The following is a 19169-nucleotide window of genomic DNA, read 5'->3' as shown; positions in this document are numbered from 1 at the left end:
TCAATAATAATGTTATGGATGTCGTCATATTTCATAATTGGGACGTCTTTTTTTTTTTTTAACTTTACGAAAGTAGTGAAATAATTCTTCATTTAATGAGTGCTACTGGCTACGTGATAAAGGGTACACATAAAGAATACACAGTCTGTCAAGAGTTGGATTGTTACATCAGACTATTGCTGTTCTCAGATTCAATGTGCTCGAGTACATAGGCATGAATTTATTTCCACGTCATTTATGTAGGTTACCAACCTTAAATTGAATACCTCCAATTTTCATCAGCCATAAAGTGGTTTTGTTCTAGCCTCTGCACATTGGTTGCTCATTTCTCCAGTGGTGAAACAGGAACCTCCCATTGGCAGAAGTAAATGTTCCTCCTTACTTGACTAGAATCCCCAAAAGTAGCCTCAGAATTGCTTATTCATCTAGAGCGAGAAAATGCCTACAAATCAGAGTTCAATGCTTCTTTGAATGTTTTTTTTTAGCTTTTAACATAAGAGTGTGTGATTAAAATGCTGCTTCATATTTACTTACACTACCTCCTTTCCTTGACCTTCAGGATGGTTTTGTTATTGATTTAAAGAAATGCAAATCTGGCCAATCTTGGAAATTTTAACATTAAAATAAATAGTGAGGTGGTAATGGAATATGGAATTGGAATAATTATCCATAAGTCCCTAATGATATAAAAGAGTAGGCAAATGGGCTAGGGCTGTGCCTTACTCTAGAAAGTGGACCAGTGGGTACAGAAGTCTTGGTGGAATTAGAACGTCATCATTTGGTAAACACGGGCATCTGTGTCATTTCAGGCCGACACCATCAACTGTCACTGATACTGCAAAGTAAAAGTTGGACAAGAACAGAATGTTTCCCTCAAAAGATGCACAGTAAATTTCAAAAGGAAAAACAGTGGTTTCATAGTGTAGAAAGTTGGCAGGTTTCATCCTAACTAAATGGTCAGTGTTAAAGATCACACTTAATGATGTGGTCTTTCATGTCCCTGATAGAATGCTCTGAGACACAGTGTCTCTTTGCAATGTTGTTGCAAACAAACAAACAAACGAAACAAAACATAGGGTAGCCTGAATCTAATCATAAGGAACATCTAACAAACCCAACCTGACAGTCTGCTTCCAAAGATTGTTCTGTATTTTCAAAAGTGGAGGTCATGACCGTTAAAGAAATACCAAGGAACTGTTCCGGCTTAAAATAAACTAGAAAATAATTATAGCCAAAAGCAGTGTAAGACCTTGGTGAGATTCCAGGCAGGAAAAAAATTTTTTTTTCCCTGGGGAAAAAAAGAAAGAACCACTAGTAAGATAATTGAGAAAATTTGAATTTGAAATTTGATTCAAAGGGGGATGACCATAGATTAGCTACCAGGATGTTTCAATGTTGAGTTATTAATTTAATAATTGTATTATGGTCATATGAGAAATACACAGAGAAATTTACATGCAATAGGATAATTATTCAGAGAGAAGTAAAGAGAAAATAATTGGGATGGGCTGGTACGTGGCTACTGGTATTTGGAGACTGAGTGAAAAGTACAGAAGGATATTTGTAGGCTATGACAGCAATTTGTAAAATTGTTATATTTTCTGTTAAGTATGAAACTATTTCAAAAGAAAAAGTTAATAGTATTCTGAAAATTCTGGCCACATTTTTTTTCTCTAGACATATATCCTAATATTTTTCTATGAGAAGAAAAAAAATATTCCATTAAGATACAATGCAGAGAATTCATGATATCCCCCCTTGAAGATGCACTGTTTTGTTTAATGTTCATTTCCCTATTTTTTGGCGGTGCTGAGGATTGAACCCAGGGCTTCATGCATGCCAGAGGAGTGACTTACCTCTGAGCCACATCCCCAGCCCTCTTTTTGTTTAATTTTTGCTGAGAGCCATTAGCCAAGTAGGTATGACAATTTCCTTGCCAGCATACCCCATGTTGCTTAGAGGAAGGACTCCTGGAAATGGACTTGCCCAGGTCATCTGCAGTGACATTGCATGTAAGGTGACCTTGCTCAAGGACCAGGGCGGATCCGGGTTTAGGGCGGATCAGGGTTTAGGGCTCTCCTTGGGTTTAGGGCGGTTCCAGGTTTATGGTGTACCCTGCTGGGAATAGGGCGTATCCTGCTGCCTCAGGCGTGCCCGCTCCTGTAGTTCCCATTGGGTTCTCAGGGGATTCAGAGAGTATTTTGGGATTTTCTCCCAGAACGTGTTTGCCTCAGAATGTGTTTGCCTCAGAATGTGTTTGTAGAGGGCCGGTGTGAGTTCGGGAATAAAGAATTGCTGTTTGAATCTACAAAGCTGTGAGTGGCTCGTGATTTTGTGCCCAGCCAGACTGTGGCAAATTTTTAGGCAAGATATGAATAAATACTTGTTGAAGGAATGAATAAAAGAAAGATTGAAATATGAGGAAAGAAGAAAGGAAAGAGTAAGGAAGAAGATATAAAAGAGGAAATGAAGGAGGTTTAGAAGTAGGGAAAAATCACTTATTAACTTAATAGCCTTTGCTAACAGTTAGCCTGGAGGGAGCCATGCAAACCCCTGATTTAATCACCTATAAATGCATGTGTATCATTTAATGATATGTATATATGTGTGGAACTACATAGTGATAGATTATTTATATATTACACTTATATATGTAACATGCGAATACACCACTTATGTATGTGGTGTGCGTGTATGTGTGTGTATATATATGGCATATATATATATATATATATATATATATATATATATATGTATATGGTGGCAGTGAGAAGGCTTTTCATGCTGAAAATATTTTTGTGCATCTTAGAAAAAAATTTAAAGTAAACATTTTATTGTGAGCCCTTTTTTTAAAAAAAAATCTGTCTAGGTATGAAAATGACTTCAAATAGCAGTATGCAAGGTCTTTTAAGCACTTGTTAGATTTCAGCTTGGCATAAGTTGGGGTCCAGAATAGCATATTTTATAAATGCTTAATTTTTTTTAACTTTTCAAGTTTGACAGCTCACCCTACTATGAATCTGTGACAAGCACTATTTTCATTTCACTTTGGTCTCCGTTTTCCTGTGTCTGCGGTGGATGCAGAAATCCCTCCTCTGTGAAGAATTATGTCAGTATTTATTGATAGTTTTTACTCCCTATTAATCATGATTTTTAAAACGTGGTTCTGCGTCCGATGCCTCCTCTCTGTCATCCAAGTGAAAAGCCAAGATGTGCTTTTATTCTCAGGACTAATGTTCCTGTACTGGAGTGGTTCCTGGGTTTAGTACTACTAAAACCTTCATGACTTTGAAATGAAAAATTGACTCAATTCCTTCTAAACGAAAGCTTTCTTCCTTCTAAACACCACTTTTGCTTCTGAAGACTGCTATTAATGTCTCGTGTGCTTCTATGAGGATCTAAAAAAACAGAGCTGATGGCTGAAGCAACTACAAGGTGTCGGTCATGAACTAGAGGGTTATTTTTTTAAAGGTAGCATCCTCTTTGTCAGAATTTTTATTTTCTTGAAATTTAGTGCAATAGCATAAAACTTTTTTTTATAGCTGATACATAATGTATGATGGTCCATAAATCTGAAATCTGTCTGGCATTGAACATGTACAAGCACCATGGTATAATAAATTGATTACGATGACTGACTTTAATAGCCCCTGCAGTCTAAGTTCAAAGCATTAGAGCTTTTGCAATGTTTTAAAACTTTTTAAGTTCTAGCTATCCCATCACTTTTATCTGTTGAGATGGAGATAAACTAATTGAAAAGCCTTTTTTTTTTTTCTATAACTGTTTGGTTAAACCAATTCTACCCTGGCCACTGGCATTTGAAAGCCTCCTGACACTACTTAATATAAAATTCCAAATTCTTCTCATATTGAAAAAAAAAAAAAACAAGCTGGGATCATTTAATTCTCGGGGAATACTGAGAATTAAGCTAAATACTCTCTGCAATTATTAATATAGTAAACACTAGGTGAAATTTCCTCTGTAGTATCTAGTCCTTTCTTTCTCCCTGGATGTCTAGTATCCTAGAACCTCTGACAACAAGAGGCAAGCTCAAGATCAAAGCTTAAACTGCTAGAACATTGCCACCCTTTCCCCAGGGCCATCCATGCAGAATTAATCCAAGTTGTTTTCCAACCTTTGCTGAGATGCCAGGGAGGAAGGAGCTGCCTCTTCCTACCATGGAAATGTGACAAGGAGTGCTGAGAGGTTACCCTGAAGATATGTCCTAGCCCCATCAAGAGAAGAACAGTCAAGGACTACAGAGGGACCTGGTCTTGATAGCACTGAGATCCTGGATCCAACTATACCTGAAGACTTCCAATTCCTAGAGTTTTCTTAGGTTACAAAATAAATGCCATTTGGACTTTGTCAGCTTGAGGTGGGATTTGTCTTTTGCATCAAAAGTGTTATGAATAACAGAGTTCCTGACTTTATTTTAAAAACAGATTGATCAACTCAGGAGGCCTCTTCTAAGTACCTCAGAAACAGCTGGGAATCAAAGGGGAAACCTTACTCATCCTGTTAGGGAAAACACTGGTCACGTGTTTTGAAAAGATTCCTTTAGGTACTTTGGAGGACACTTCAGATTTAAAGTGAAAAGACCTGGGTTTAATCCCTTGATCTAGTACTTACTGTGTAAGATGTTGGGCAACTCAGTAATTTTCTCAGGATATGTAATGAAAATAATTATCTCTCTTATCTACTTTATAAGAGCTACTCCAAGAAACAAATGAAAACAGATATGTAGAAGCTTTTAGTATTATAGAGCACCTAAAAATAATTAATAACAGTGAAGAATAGTTACTTCACTTATATCAAGTAGTTTATTTCTATTTTGTACCTATTTTTCTTTTTCCATTAGGTAATCTGTCCAGGTTTATCATGTTTTCAGAATTACTTCACTTAGAATTGGAAAAAACCAGAGCAATGTAGGATGCTTACAACAAGTGGCTGCTTATCCCAGAGCCTTGAAAAATATTTTCATTTTAACATTTCATCTGAGAAGAACCTTCTCATGCAGGTACCATTGAGGAAAATATTCTTAAAGGTTAATAGGAAGGGAGTTCCTTTTCTAGAAAACATAGTAAGGTTCCCATGAAACAAAGTTAAATTTTGATGTTCTTTTTAATTTGCAGAAGTTTAATGTATAGCTTCGTCAATGTACGTTGGCTCTCATAATTCTCTTTAAGAGAGAATAAAAGGAGAATAAACAGCTGTAATGTGATAGAAATCAAATACATAGACATGTCCCAATATTAGGGGCTTAACCACAGAGTGATTGGAAGCCTCAGAGTGGAGAGAAACTCAGAAGAGGAAGTGCTATATCATGTGGGTGATGAAAGATTCAGAAGTAAAAGGGAAAAAAAGAGTAAATAAATAATTTACATTTTTTTTCAATTTACTCTAATCAGTTATACATGACAGCAGAATGCTCTTCGATTCATTGTACACAAATGGAGCACAATTTCTCACTTCTCTGTACATGAAGTAGGGTTGCACCATTAGTGCAATCAAATGTGTACCTAGGGTAATGATGTCCGTCTCATTCCACCACCTTTCCGGCTCCCTTGCTCCCTTCTCCCCCTACCTTTTACCCTATCCAAAGTTCCTCCACTTTTCCCATGCCCCCCCCCCAATATGGATCAGCATCCACTTATCAGAGAGAACATTCAGCATCTGATTTTTTGGAATTGGCTTACTTCATTTCACATGATAGTCTCCAACTCCATCCATTTACCTGCAAATGCCATAATTTCATTTTTTTTATGACTGAGTAATATCCAATTATATATACCATAATTTCTTTACCCCCGTTCATCTATTGAAGGGCATCTAAGTTGTTTCCGTAGTTTAGCTATAGTGAATTAATTGTGCTGCTGTAAACACTGATGTGGTTGTGTCACCATACTGTGCTGTATTTTTATTAAAGAGAGAGAGAGAGAGAGAGAATTTTTTTTAATATTTATTTTTTAGTTCTCGGCGGACACATCTTTGTTTGTATGCGGTGCTGAGGATTGAACCTGGGCTGCACGCATGCCAGGCGAGCGCGCTACCACTTGAGCCACATCCCCAGCCCATGTGCTATTTTTAAGTCGTTTGGGTATTTATATAAAAAAATTCACAAAATAATTCAAAAAAAATCTTCAAAAGTAACCAAAATGCAGATTAAATCAAAGACTGCAAACACAACTGGAGAACCACAGGGTTACAGAACATTGCATGAAATTAAAAAAAAAAAAAAAATTCCATCAGAGTAACATTACCGAGGTTCAAGCAGTCATATGGTGACACAGTCATAATGGTGACAGAGTTAAGGTGCTAGGGAAAGACGCATCACGGGGTTGCTCCCACCTGCCCCCCACACATCCCCAGAGACCCGGCCAGCCCAGGCAGCATGGCAGCCTGGTTCTCTCCGCCTCGGTGGAGAGCCCTGTGATGTCACCACAAGGAGAATGACAGTATCCAGCCAGCTTCCCGGGGGCACCTGTTCACAGTGAAGGTGCCACAGCCCTACTGCGTGCCTCGTCAAAGTATCTGGCATGGCAGCCTCAAAAACCCAGACCCTTGCAAACAGCAGGATGATTCGATGGAGCACGTGGCGGGCCACACTCTGAGGACTCTTGCACTAAGAAGGACCTTGGCCTCTGAAACCTGCGTTTGGATCCTAAAGGTCAGAGAAAGCTACCGAGGCCAGGCATGTGCAATAATAATAGTGTCTATAGAGAGGTGACCTTCACATCTCCAGATTTTTCTTTCCCTGAATTCACACCCATACCCCACCCACGGCTGACAGCTCCAGGTAGATGTCTGACAGGTGTCCGTCACTCAGGATGAACAAAACCGTCCTTGTCCACCTGCCCTGGATGCTGCCTCACCCACATCCCTGTGTCAGTGGCTCCCTTATAATCGCTGACATCGGAATCCTGGAGCGGCTGTTTCCATCAGCCTCATCTCCAAGGGTGCCCTGCCCCCTCATGGCAGACGCTCCTGCCTGCACCTCCAAGTTCACCTCGCCTTGCTCCTTTCATCTGCATTTGTTTAACTGAAATGGAATCTTCACAGTGACCAGGTTACCAAGGCTGCTGCCCTTTCACTGTCAGGGCTAATGAAAAACAGGGCTCTCTCTGCTTCCCTCCGTAATCCACAGACATCCATTGACCCTCCACCACACCCAGCAATCACTTAACAATTGCAATCAGATCTTGGCTCACCTCAGCAAACCTATGCCCCACTTCAATTAGGGCGGTCCCAGATTGTGTCTTCTGTCCTGATGTCCTCATCAGGAAAAACATCTTTCTCTAAAATATGCCGATTGCACGATAAATTCTATGAAAATTATACGGAAAAGTTTGCAGTGGTTTCTTGTTGAAGTTATAATCAGATGCTCACCTTTGCTCAGACCATTCATGTGCTGGGGTGTCCTGTGGCCGTCCCAACTGCCCAGCCCCCTCTCCTGAGCCACATCTCTCTCTCCTTGGGCACTGGTCACACTGGCTGCCTGTGTCTACCTCAGACCTTTTGTACGAGAGCTCTTCTATCCCTGGCACACTCTTCTTACAGAAGTCTTCCTGGCTGGTTTCATCCTCTTCCTTTTATTGCTTTACTTAAAAACTATTTTTTTTCATTGTAGGTGGATCCAATGCCTTTATTCTGCCTATTTATTTTTATGTGGTGCTGAGGATCGAACCCAGGGCCTCACACACGCTAGGCAAGTGCTCTGCCACTGAGCCCCATCCCTGCGACTTCTTGAAGTCTCATTTTTTAACCTTAGATAAATGCATCTGACTGCACAATTTAAATCAGGCCCCCAGCCATTTGCTGTCACTGTCCTGTATTTATCGCTGTCTATTTGCAACATGTCACCTGCCACATGATATTCTGTTGCTTCATTTATGTGTTTATTAGTTGTAGCCTCCATTATAACATCATCTCATAAAAGCAAAGATTTTTTTTCCCTCTTGTTCACACTTATACTCCCAGCTATAAAGGGATCCCGTGCTAAGAGGAGTCTCTGGAAATGCTTGTTGAGTGAATGAATGATGAATGAATGATGAATGAATGATGCCTGTAGACAAATTATCTCTTCTCTCAATATAACTCATCAAATCAGGTAACTCCTTGCTTTTCTAGTTGTTTCACCACTGGAAAGCTTTGAAACAAGTTTTTTTAATTCTCATTTGTTATATTTGACAGCAGAATGCACTTCAATTCATATTACACATATAGAGCACAGTTTTTCATATCTCCGGTTGTTCACAAGGTAGAGTCATATCATTTGTGTCTTCATACATGTACTTAACATAATGACATCCATCTAATTCCACCCTGTCCCCTACCTCCGTACTTGCTCCCTGAAACAAGGTTTTTATGAAACAGTCTAATGCACATCTTTTTGTTCCTTCTTTTGTTTTTGTTTTGCCAAAATGCTACAAAAAAGTTTTGCAAAGATTTCCTTGATTTGGGTGAATACTGAAAAGTTTCAAATCTGTCTTAAATTCGGTGCCAATTCCATGTCTGGGGTATTGTTCAGGGTGGATTCTGAGCCTTTGTTGTGATGTGGGAGGTCCCTCAGAAGAGCTTTGTGTTTGGATGTTGAGAAGGTAGCTTGGGAAGCATCTTCCACCTCACACACACGAGGCAGAAGCAATGCTTTTAGCTTCTTTGGAGAGTAGAGGTCTGGTACTCACCCCTTCAACAAGCCCCATACCATGCATGACCCCTCTTAGGTTTGGCCCAGTTCTCAGAGAACAGCATTGAACCCCACTGCTTCTCTCCTCCTTCTGCCCATCATCCCTTCACACCAAAGATAGAAGGCGTAATAGAAGCTGCAGTGTGACATCTTTTTTACTGCGGTTCCCAAGGACATGGGACAAGCAGAACTCAGTGGGGCAGAGAAGGGGCCTGGACTTTTCCATCAACTCCTGTCACTTTGAGTTGGTCCACTCCCTCTGTATCACCTTTCCAAAAAATGGGAGTGATATGAGTGCCTGCCTCATCCAGGTGCTGGAACGTGTGTGCAAGACAATTCACAGGCAGTGCTGAGCACAGACATATGCCATATACAAGAAGGAAAGCGGTTGTTTTATTACCGGTGCATCTTTTCTATGATTATTGCTTTTGCACCCGTGCCTGGCCTGGGTGCTCCCTGCAAGCCTTTTCAGACAGCAGCAGGATTGATGGGAGCCAGATGCATGAGTCTCCTCCACAGGCGGCCCTGGGGCAGCTCCTCAGGTGGCTGAAGACAGAGAACAGAGTGGCGGAGAGAGCTGACCTTTGCCACAGGGTGTGGAGAGGACTGAACACAGCCCACAGCCTCAAGAGCAAGACCAGAGACACAGAGTTCTCTTGCATTGTGGCCCAAGAACTGATATAACTGGGTGGTTTTTAATATTTCCTTGGAGGAAAAAAAAAAAAAAAAGAACCCTTTAGAATTGTTTTTCTGTTTCTTGTTTATTGAAATGGGTCCGATTTTCGTGGGTATGAAATTTGGAATGCGTTTCCTTTCCTCACCTGTCTTCCTGTAGCCATCAAACCAGTATTTCCTCTTGAATATCGACGGCAGCTGTACCTTCTTTCCAGCGACAGCACGCATCCGCGGCCACATAAATTCTTCCTGAATCCACATGGTAATTCAAACATATGGTAAAGGAAATTCTGAGTTTTTATCTGCCAAGCCTGACCTCAAACTTCCAGCTAACAGATTGCCGTATAATTTTTAATTAAGTCTTCATCCTTACAAGGACCGGTTGTTAGATAAAAGTAGTGTAGATAGCATACTGTGGCATCTTCTCATTATGGTTTTTGGTCTGAGTATCATTTCCTTCAAAATAGCTTATCAAAAGGAAATTGGCATTATTTCACTTTGTTGTTGTTGTTGTTAGTGGGGATGGAACCCAGGGGTACTTTACCACTGAGCTACATCCCCAGCCCTTTTCATTTTTCATTTTGAAGCAGAGTCTCACTAAGTTGCTTACAGCCTCACTAAATTGCTGATGCTGACCTCAAACTTGTGATCCTCCTACCTCAGCTAAGATGACAGGCATGTGCCACTCCTCCTGGCCCATTATTGCACTCTGTAACTATTGGGCTTCATAAGAACTTCACAGGACGTTCACTGCACAATGTATTTTAAAAATATAAAAACATATGAAACTACCAGCAGAATGAACCCGGCAAAAATGAAATATTCTGATATTGCAGACCTCTGTTTTCCCCTCCACAGGGGATAAACCCCAGATGGAGTCATGATTTAAATACAAACAAATTAATCAGTAAATAACTTGGAGGAAAGTATAGAAAATCACTCGTATTACCTTGGGATGAGGTGAGTTTTCTTCAATAAACTATGTATCTCAGGGAAGAGGCTGCAATGCTTGATTGGTAACATTATTTAAGAGTTTGCAAGACAAAAATACAGCAAAGAATACCAAATAAGTATTTGTGCAACATAGTGTTGAACTAGAGGCAGATCCATGAACCCGAGATATAATAGATACTCAAAAATGAATGTCAAGTCAAAATACAAACATCCCAAACAGGTATCTGAATACAAGTGACATTTTTTGATCCCTAATTTGCATTATAAAAGGATCTGGGCAGTCATTGGTGGTGGGCTGGGGAAGGGTGGAATAGAGACTGGAAGAAGTATTTGTCCAGGGAAGATCTGGGGGTAACTGCTGCTGTCCTAAATTTCCCCATCCTTGTCCCCTTACTCCAAGACTTGTGAGAGGGGCTTTGCTTGAATTATAAGGAAATCCTCTCTGGTGCATTTGGAGGAGAACTATCCGGGCTAAGAGCTGAGCTCCCAAGCTGACCTGCTGAGCCACAGGAGTTGCTCTTACCGTAGTGTCTGATTGTTCTCCCAGAATGCAGCAGGGCAGTGTGTCCAGATCCATGTGTGGTTAGGACAGGGATGTATCCTGGAGATGAGCTGCAAGGCCCCAGGTCCAAAGAGGAGAGATACCAGGAGGGCTCACGCATGGCCACAGGGGAGTCTGACTGCAGAATCTGCCAAGCTAAGAGAGCAAGAGTCCATCCTGTGACGGTGTCCAATGATGAAGAGCCTCTGCCCCCCCCCCCCCTTAAGCTTTTCCTTCCTCCTCCATACCTCAGCCACACGGGTCCTAAAGTTAGCCATTGTGAGAGAGTAGAAAAGGAATGAAAACCCAACCACACCCCGATTTCCAATCAGAGTCTTCTCTTTCCAACACAAACCAGAGCTTTAAAACAACCTGGATCTTTGATTATTGAATGAGATGCCGCACTTTCTAGTTCTATATTATCTTCCTACTCTTGGTGCTTTCTGAATCTATACAGTTTGCGTGATCTAAAAGTTTACCAAGTTTTCGCTCAGAGACAGGGGAAGAATGTATGTCAGAGAATAAACAGAAAATGAAAAGGTGGGGAGAAGATGCTGACTTAAATGAAGCTCCCGAGTCCTGCTTATTCAATATTAGTGGTTACCTTCATGGTATAGGTAAGAGACAAAGGCCTAACTCTGGGATTCTTAAAGACTTCCTAGACATCCAGGCTACTTTTTAAGAAATATAAATAAGCACTACAGATGAAATTATGTTCAAGTCAAGAAGTAATCTAAGAAAAGCAACAGAAAGCAAAGAGGGCTCATTCTTTGGGCTCATTAAATGGATAAAAATTACTCAAACTAGTAATCTGCCACGTTCTTAAGATGGGAAAGAAACAAGTACATCCATCTACCATTTATAAGGCCGTAAATTGGCCTCTCCATTTTAGAAGAGAACCTAATAGAAGCGATCAGATTTTAAATTGGACATAGTATGAGACATAGGAACTCCACTGTTAGGGATGCTCTTGAGATAAATCTTTATACCTCTGTACTTAGAGATACTCATATTTTTTTTACCTGAAATCATAGAGAATGTATTATATCAAAGAAGTATGCTAGAAACTGGCAAAACACAACACAGGTGAAAGAAACACAAGGCCTCTATACTTATGAGGCTTACTTTCTATGGGGGGAAGACAAACAATAAGTACAGTTTTAAGAAAATTTATATGAAGGGCGCAGTGGTGCACACCTGTAATCCCAGTGGCTCAGGAGGCTGAGGCAGGATGATCTCAAGTTCAAAGTCAGTCTCACAACTTAGTGAGGCCCTAAGCAACTTTGTGAGGCCCTGTCTCTAAATGAAATATTTAAAAGGGCTGGGGGATGTGGCTCAGTTCTTAAGTACCCCTGGGTTCAATCCCTAGTACCAAAAAAAAAAAAAAAAAAAAAAAGTAAATTACAAGAGAGTGAGTTATGGAGACAGGAGTGGAACTAACAGCCATGTGGGATGCTTGTATGGGGAAAGGTGAATATTTGGTTTTGTAGTCCGACTGTGCCTGTGAAAGAGGTAAAGGGGAAGCCACGTGGTCATAGAAATTCAAGACCTCTTGGCAAAGAGGCACAGAGGGGTGGGGGTCCATACAGTGGCTGCAGTAGGGACTTACTGTCCAGCCTTCCTGAATGCTTTCCTAGCTTGGTTGGGTAAGGGGTAAGGCACCTAGCTGTGAGTGAGACGGAGCTTCAGGGGAAGGGATGCCAGAGATCTTGAGAAGATACAAGACGTGGAACCATCATCTAAGAAACACAGAAAATGAACAGACCAGGAAACACTGCTGGAGTTTGGATCTGAAATCTCCCCCAAAGGAGCCTGGTCCTCAGCTTGGGGCTGTTGGGAGGAAGTGGGACCTTTAAGAGGTGGGGCCTAGCGGGAGGTTCTATGTCATTGGGGGCATGTCCTCAAAGGGGATTGGGGGATGCTAATCTCTTCCTTTTTTCTTTTTCCCCCAGCTGCCATGAGGTGTGCAGTTTATTCCATCACACACTCCTCATCATGATGTGCTTCATCACCATGAGCCCAAAAGCAACGGAGCCAATCAGTCATGGGCTGGAACCTCCAAAACCGTGAGCCAAATGAACCTTTCTTCTTTTTTAGCTGATCATCTCAGATCTATCTGTGACAGTAATGTAAAGCTGACCAACACACACAATATAATAGCCACGAAGCCAGATAGACTAGTTTGAGGATTGAAATGAATTTCGACTGGTCAGCCTGTTTGGTTTTCTGCAAACATGCCGCTGAACAGATTCAGACAGAAAATGGGAGAAACTTGAAGCTACCCAGAGTTAGTGTTTGCCAAGTGAATTGGAAAAGCACAAGGTATCTGAGCATGACGGGGAATGTGGGTGGATGATTTTTGATGAGTGACTATGGACTGTAAACTGGACAATGGGGAAACATGAGCCATCATGGCCAAATGGAAGGATTGTGGGTCCCATCAAATCTGAGAAGTGTTGTCCTTGGGGTAGCACATGGGGTAAACTGGACGGCAGAAGTCCTATAATTCTCACCAGGAAAAATATGTAAAATAGGTCTATGTTACCCACAGGAAATGGTGACATAAATTGTGACACATCCATATTATATATTTCTGACAAGTGATAAAAAATATCATACAGTTTGGCTGCATATCCTGGAGTAAATGCTAATGATGGGGGAGAAACCAAGTGAGCAATAGATAGTACAATATAGATGGTGGAATCCCACATAAAAATGTGCATTCAGAACCAAAGAGGTCACACCCATGTGAAAATAGATATCAAATGGTATAGAAGGGTCTGTCCCAAATTGGTCACTGAGCAGAAGAGTGCAGAACCCCTAGAAGATAGCTCCCTGGGGAGAGGGACCCTGAGTCTATTCCACACCAAATTAACCACCACCTGCCCAGGGCACCGTGGCTGTGCAGGAGTTCAGTGTCACTGTTTTGTGAATGAGTGAGTAACTTTGGCTTTACCCTGGGTATTTCTTTTCAGCTGAAACTTGAAGTCACTGTGTTTACCCTTCATAAAATTAAAACTAACCAACCTAACGCATAACTGAGAATAAATATACTACGGAAAGTCCTCAAACACACATCTTCAATTAAGACAGGGCTTGTGAGAGAGCAACGGATGAAATTCTGAACCTTGAAATGATTTTCCTCCGAATGAGTCACATATTTTTTTTTTACTATCTTTTTATGAGAAGCACAAAGGTATGTGCATTTTCTCTAATGTAAAGACGAATTAAAAAGTAGTTTGTTGCCCCCAAAGCTCTGGCATCGTCCCATGTCATTCCAGAAGCTTCCTCTGCAGAGGGCAAAATAAAAAAATTAGTGACTTTTCACAGATATCAACACAAAACAACCCCATTTTAGCAACCTCAAATTAGACTTGGAGATACTTCATTCTTAACTGGTTTAAATATTGGTCTCATGAAGCACATTTTTAAAAAAATTTTTTAGAAACAAACAGGTTACTGGTATAAAATGAGAGAGAGAGAGAGAGAGAGAGAGAGAGAGAGAGAGAGAGAGAGACTGATTTTTATTTATTCCATCATCATCTTGTTAACTATGATCTGCAAGAGAAGGGCACTTAGGCACCCAGGAAAGTGGGAGTGTCCAAGGTCGGTCACATGCAGGAGGAGGAAGGCAGGCTGGAAGGACTCACTCTCCTCCAGGTTTTCAAAAATTAAGCGAAGAACACTCACCCTCTGCTGGTTGTTCTGGAAAGAACATAAAGCAAAGTTAAAGATGAGAGGAGGGTGGAAAAATAAGAGGGTCAGAGACAGAAGAAGTAGAAGAAAGGAAGAAAGGGAGGGAAAAATATCTGTCCTGAAGATACTATGTACCCTGTGACAGTCCCGAATCTAACCCATGATGAATTCTTCTATTTTATTGTACATTTTCAACTCTAATCTGAAATGGTCCCCAGAATAGAAACCACTTAGCATCGGGGCCTTTGGGTGGCATTAAAGTGACATTAGACACACGGACAATGACTACCACTTTAACGGATGGCTGTGTATCGTGGTCCTAGGAAAGTTAAATTTGGTCTTGAAAATTTTACAAGATTTCCCCAACCTTAATTTGCTGTTCGTTAATACAGTTGAAAGTGATCCCTGTGCCTTCCGGGAAGGAAAACCTGCATGTGAGTTGGCATTCGTCACAGGGGGGAGTGACACATTTATCCAGAGTATCTTCATAGTCAGAATGCAAAAGGCAAAGGTCAAGGGGAGGGGCAGCAGGGGCCAGAGACCCACAGGCTTCTCGCCACCATCGCCAAGGGAAGGGGGGAACTTGCTGCGTTCTGTCTTCGGGATTCACTGGTGGATTGCTGGAGTCTCCAAGGCTCTTGCTCCAACCTGGGCCCTGAGGGCTTGACCCATCCAAGACGTTGAGTGGCCTCTGAGGTTGGGGCTCCTTGGGAGAGTGCTTGCCCAGCATGCAGAACGCCCTGGGTTCAAACTCCTGCTCTGCAAAAATAAAGAATGAAATTAAATTTTAAAAAGAACATAGTGCCTGAGAATTTCAGGAACAAGTTTCAAGGTGGAAGAGGGATAAATAAATGGCCCTATGACCTTACCCACACGGAGTCCCCACCTCCCATCCAGGTACTTGCAAAAGGTTGGAACATTGGGTGGACAGAGTAGCTGCCACCTTGAGCTATTATGAAATCCTGCTAGGTTTCCTCACTTTTATGGCCATCACCATATTCCAAGTCTGTCTTCTGTCACCTGGCCTACAGTCACGGTCATCTAAATGGGCTCTCTTTCTCTGATCTTGACCCCTGCTTGGGACAACATACAGGGGTTTCAAATCTTGGCTCTGCTTCTTATTAGCGATTGGTTTGGGACAAGGAGTCTGCCTTTGTGACCCACCCTTTTGTCATCTCAGAATAGGACAGATATAATCTCCTAAGTGGGATTCTAGCCACACACAATTAGCCCACAACCTGACCTAGCAGGGATTCAAAAATCCTTGCTGTTAACTTCTGAGTAGATGCTGTCCAAACATTTTCCAAACAGGGTATGTAAAAATGTAAGAATTGAGACTTCGAGATACAATGTGCTAACTTTATTACACACGGTACACATGAAACATTCCGGAAGTTTGGAGAATAGAGAAGTCGTCTCTGGAAGTGAGAAAATCTGCCAGAGGAAAGAAAGACCGCCACACATGTCCTTCTCTTTATAGCATTTTTAAAATTAACTTATTATTATTCTTTGTAAGCATGCAAAAACTTTGAGGAGTTACCGTGCTCCCAAATGGGTAAAATGAAATTCTCAGGATGCAGAATTCTGCACTCACTAGACTCTAGAGAAACCACTGCTACCATGAAGACTTGTCTGTACATTGAATTTGCATGTTGGGGGTGTGTGTGCACACACACGTCAGCTTGGATGAAGTCTGGGCTTTGCACACCTGGGTTAACTTTCCTGTTAGAAATCTTAGGCTGGAAGTAAGGATGCCGTCCAGTCTCCATGGTTTTGTGATGCTCCCGGACCTGTCAGCCTGTCTTCCTTGGGGTTTCACGGGGCTGGCAGAAGTCTGTCGTTTTCTCAGACTTGTCTGGGATCCAGAACCTTAACAAAAGCTTCCTCCGTGTGTTCTCAGCTCAGCATGTCACCTCCTCCTTGGTGACATCCCCTGTCCTCTTAGAAGATGTCTCTGCTCTTGTTCTGCATGTTGGTTTGGTTAGTTTGTGGCAATCTCTCTGGTCGGTAGCCATAGCAGTTGGTTCAGAAATAGAAACCAGGCCCAAAAGACTTAGTCACAGTACTTTTTTCAGAGACTTTATGGATGACTAGATGGCTATTTGGGGGAGAGATGCTTTCTTTTTCCTAGCTCTAAATTGGAATGATTCTCACTGAAAAAAGAAAAAAGTCAGTGTTTATGCCTATATTGCATGACTCAACAGTTTCACAAAAGAAAAGAATGACAATAAAATAGAGAGAAGGGTAACCCGAACGTGGAGGAAGAAAAATGAGAAACGACCCAAAGTATCATTGGAAGCTCTTAAGTGTTTCTTGTTTTTACTTCCCCTCAACCTAAATAAAAATCAGAGAGAGATGCTCTAAAGAATAAGGATACTTTGTTGGGAAGAGCCGAGCATCATGGTGATGGGGACACAGGCACCGTGCTGAACCGTGAGCCTATAGGAAGAGGGTTTTTGTTGTTGTTTCTGTTTTTTTTTTTCCTTATGCCTCTTTTTTTTTTTTTAATTTATTTTTTATTTGTTCGTTTTAGATGTGTGTGACAGTGGAGTGTACTCCAGGATCCCACTCCTGTGGTTGAACATGATGTGGAGTTTCACGGGTCCTGTATTCATATATGAAAGTGATGTCCGATTCATTCCACTCTCTTTCCTATTCCCAGAGCCCTCCCTTCCCTTCATTCCCCTTTGCTGGTAAACGGCGAAAGGAGGAGGACCCTGTAGGACGTCTTAAAACAATTATCCTTGCCTAGGATGAGTAACCAGGGTGACTCCAGACTGAGACTGAAGAGGCAGCCACATCATCCTGGCAGAGGTCGAAGTGGCCTTAGAGCAAGGTTACGCATTCTTCTGTGCCACATTTGTGTCACATACACACGTGGGCGATCTCCTGCTTCACCACCTCCTGGCTGTGTTTGTGTATTTTCTTGGTGAGGGCTGGACAAAAGTGACTCCATTTTGATTCTCGCAAAATTTCTCCACTGAAAATATTTATTGGAAGTTCTTAAGCATTTTACGTCTAACCCCTGAATTTCTAGATATCATAATATAAAGTATTCCTCTCTTTTAAGCTAGTTCAGTTGAATTCCTACCCCAGCATACCTGAGTTCTCACTGACGCACATTTTTAAGTGAATATGATTCAAGGGATGCGCCCATTGCGTTTATCTTTTTCTTTTCCTTCTACAGAAACCTAGTTACAAGCTTTATCATCTCTTGACGTAGGAAAGAGATCCAATGTTTTTATTTGCCTGAACAAAACAAAGCATTGTATCAATCAAAAGCAAATATGTTCTAGAATGTGAGGCTCCCTGGAAATTGTCGTAGCTGCCGTCACCCAGGGGATGACTGATCTACCCGGCGCAGCACGCAGTCTTTTCAGCTGGTATACCGCTTTGTAGGAAGAGAGCAGATTGAGACTTAATGAAAATATAGCCTGGGAAAAAATTGTGTTGGAGGAAAGCCACATCACTCTTTATCTAATGAGCAGAGCTAAGGACGACCACTTACTTGGCTACTCTGAGGGGTTGTGAAGTCAAGAAAAATTAGGCAGGGAAAGAGGGCACTATGCAGACGTGAGCTTGGAGCCAGAGGGAAATCAATGTCATCCTTGACCAAACAGATGAGTTCCGCACTCTGGGGGAAACCTGCAGAGGAAGAGGAGCAGGATCACCAGCGTCTTACATGACAGAACTCGCACCTCACGGGCAGAGGTGGCTCGGGTTCTGCTGACGGGGGTTCACTGCCATGAGACGGGCTGATGGGTTGCTTGGAACCCATGGTTGGATTCCGAGAGAAGAGCCGCTCTCCCCTCCTGCGGTTCAGAGTCTGTTATTCAAGCATCTTATGTGGACCATTCCTGTGGAGGAAGCCATTCGTGGAAAATGCCAGGGAACAGCTTTCAGTTTTCTAGGAATATTGATTATTGACGACTACCAAAGACCCATAACTTACTCCCTTGTGAAAGAGTGAATAAGGAAGGGACCTGGTAAGGATCGGATGGGACTCCATGCATTTGAGGCAACCTGGGGCTGGGAAGGCCCATCAGCAGATCTTGGAGACCCCAGTCCTGACCTGGCTCTAGAGGGTGACGTGTGCAGGCTCAGCCTCCATGTCCTCACCCTTCCCATGCTGAGGTCACGATGCATGGGACTCAGCCAGCTTCAAGTCCAGTCCTTAGGCCCAGAGGCCTGTTTCCTCCAGCTCACCTTCTGTGCTACAGTGTCACATGCAAAATGAAAACTCAGCCACAGTAACTCTTAGCTCCAAGACCATTATCAGTTCCCGTATGTCGCAGGCTGAGCCCGGGGGCCTTTTAGCATGAAGCAAGAGGCGCTTCATACCTCTGTGGGCTTTGCTCCCTGGTTGCAGTTTCCTGCTTGTGTATCAGAAGACATCGCTGAGCCTAACGTAGCAGGATGTTAATCTGGGTTTCATTCTTTCCAATTATTTCTTCTCGAATTTTCATGCAAACAGACTTTTGTGCACATGGCTTCCTGGTGCCACTGTAACAAACTATCCAAGTGTGTGGCTTAAAAAAAAAAAAGGTTCTGGAACCCTGAAACCAGGAGTTGGGCAGCAATAGCTGTGTGTCCACTGCAGGCCTCAGGAATCGC

Source organism: Callospermophilus lateralis, chromosome 20, assembly GCF_048772815.1.
Source record: "Callospermophilus lateralis isolate mCalLat2 chromosome 20, mCalLat2.hap1, whole genome shotgun sequence".
Classification (NCBI taxonomy): Eukaryota; Metazoa; Chordata; class Mammalia; order Rodentia; family Sciuridae; genus Callospermophilus; species Callospermophilus lateralis.
The sequence above is the reverse complement of the archived record's forward strand: the minus strand, read 5'-3'. Positions refer to the sequence as shown.